This window comes from Musca autumnalis, unplaced genomic scaffold (genome assembly GCF_047663935.1).
Source record: "Musca autumnalis isolate F117 unplaced genomic scaffold, ASM4766393v1 scaffold_1, whole genome shotgun sequence".
Lineage (NCBI taxonomy): Eukaryota > Metazoa > Arthropoda > Insecta > Diptera > Muscidae > Musca > Musca autumnalis.
In genome coordinates, this window is record NW_027411644.1 from 148,563,228 (window position 1) to 148,566,179 (window position 2,952).

Consider the following 2,952-nt stretch of genomic DNA (forward strand, 5'->3'; position numbering starts at 1 on the left):
AGATATTGTAAAATTATGCTTGCCATGTACTCGATAATTTGTAATAATATGCCTGTCCGTGTACTCGATAATTTGTAATAATTATTACAAATGTTTCTAAAACTGACAGTTGTATAAAGGAAATGTTTATACAACTGTCAAAATTGGAAACATTTGTAATAATTGTTACAAATTATCGAGTACACGGTCAGGTATATTTTCAGCAGAAGTGTCAAAAGCACCATATCTACCAAACATATTTAAATTCATATAGGTTTTATAAGGCAACGACTTTTTTGTATGCATAGCTGGCTTCGCGTCTTTCTAAAAGGCTAAAGTTTTAAATACTGTTAGACTTGAAATAATTTAATCGAACTCATTCCACTCGAGAGAAAGTCTAGGAGACACTTGACAGAAAATATTTCTTCGAGTGTAATATTATATGTATGTATATTTCCTCCTATTACATTTCTTTTTCCTTTAACACGTGTAATCCTGTATTTATATGTAAATTTTCTTTTCGTTCCCTGAATGAAATCATTTTCAATTGACGAGGGAGACAAGGGTGAACTTATGTTCTTTATAAAATCGAAAGAACAAGAAAAAGAAAAGCGAAAAGCAGTGTAGGTACATCAAGAACAGAAGGAAAGAAACGAACAAAGCATCAACGCATCACATTGAATACAAAACCTAGATGGAATAAAATGATATGTATTCTCTTGTTAAGCTAAGTAATTGTAAAGTTTTGTCTATACATATCCCCCATCATCCAGCCCCTCCTTGTCTAATGCAATCTAAAGTAAGTGCGACAGGAAAGTCCCTCCTTTAACACAGTCTCCTACGACATGTATGTATGTATATACGTACATATGTAAATTGCTGGTTGGATATGTATGGAGGTGAAAACTTCGTGTAAACTACAATCAAACATTTGAAAATTTTCGGAAAAGTTTTGTTGTAATATTGTATGCATCTATTATTTAATTTTCTACTTTTGAATCGGCAAAAAGTGTCTTACCACATAATCCTAATTCACATAAAAATGTGTGGTTACATCATTTAACTTTAGCACAGTGTTTGAATGGGAACACGCGTCGCATCTGTATATACATACATTTATTAAACCAACTGAACCCGATACGCTTCACAACCCGGAGCAAACTGAATATACATATGATATGAATTAACGTTTATTACACTGATATTTAAAGTCAGCATTTTTTTTAAATTTTTATTCGTAACTATAGGAGAGATGAAGTCGTTTTCCACCCGTTCATTTGCTCTGATGTAGCTTAAGATATCGTATCTTTGTTTGTTATAGAAGGAGGCACTACTTTGTGTCTACTCTCTCTATTCCGTTGAATAGTACACTATTCCATTAGATTGGAGGTACATGTCCCCTGAGCCTAATCTGTTCTATAAGTGGGAAGAATTTTACTTTAAGGATAATTATAATTTATTTTTTCAATTTCCATATACTATGGAAGTAATGTTTTCCAAGCGCTTACATCGACTTATTTTGGTATCCTAAATTATTATTCGGACAACTCCCGGAGGTATTGATTATTTCAGCTCCAATAATGAGTTAGATATGACATATGATAATATGGGGCCTTTAAGGTCCCTGCTCTCTCTATCTCTCTCTGTGCCCACATGCCTTATTTCTTTTATGTCATCGCGTTTGGTGATACTCCTTAAAGTCTATCGAATATACGATATGTTTTCCGGAGTTATATTTTCCTAATACTGTAATTGCTCAAAGGAGAGCATATTACAACGTTGAATAATTCACGAAAATAGTGATTAGGGATTGTGTCCTCTGACGGTACCTTCCATCGCATCTTCCGCTTCCACTATTCTCTATAAGTTTTGGATCCTAAGCGTTGCATTGCATTTTCACGGTGCCCGGACATAACTCCCAAAATTCGTTATAAATTATTTCTTTGCTTAATTTTGAAAATGTATAGTTATATTTGTTTTTTAAATTTTAGAGTAGAAGTTAGAATTTAAGCGGACTTATACATTTGAGAAGGCCTAATTTAAAAACGAAATCATGTCCGAAATTATGTAAGTAGCAGTTCGGAGAAGTTTTAAACTGTGAAAATATCTGTTAAGAAAATCGCACGATTTTATTCAAAAATATTTTCGCTGCGGCGCATTTCGTTTTTCAGGAACTATTTGAATATTTTTACAAAAACTGTTTATCTTTTTAAATTGTGAAAATATTTTTGTAAAAAATAGCGCGATTTTTTCAAAAATATTTTTAACTGTGGCTTAATTTAAAAACGAAATCATGCCCGAAATTATGTAAGTAGCAGTTCGGAGAAGTCTTAAATTGTGAAAATATTTGATAAGAAAATCGCGCGATTTTTTTCAAAAATATTTTCGGCTGCGCTTTTTATTTTTCAGAATGCATTTGAATATTTTTTAAAAACTTTTTATCTTCTTAAATTGTGAAAATAATTTTGTAAAAAATCGCGCGATTTTTTCAAAAATATTTTCGTCTCCGGCGCTTTTCGTTTTTTCAGAAAGTATTTGAATATTTTTACAACTAGTTTTTACCTATTAAATTGTGAAAATATTTTTGTAAAAAATAGCGCGATTTTTTCAAAAATATTTTTAACTGTGGCTTAATTTAAAAACGAAATCATGCTTCATAAATTCCGAATAACCAAGAGAATTTTTGTGACTACTGAGAAAATATAGGTTAAATCTTCAAAATACTAAAAATCGGGGGGTACCGTTATATGTGGGCTATAACCAAATATGAAACTATGTCAGTTATTTTGACCACTGTGTAACGCTTTAACATGTAATTTTCACCAACGTTTTGGTATGTCATTTTACCAAAGCATTGACAGACATTCTCACAAACCTCATGACATGTCATTTTCACCAACCTTATGGCATATCATTTTCGCCAACCCTTAGGCATGACATTTTCATGTCTTGTTTGGAAAATGGAAAATGCTG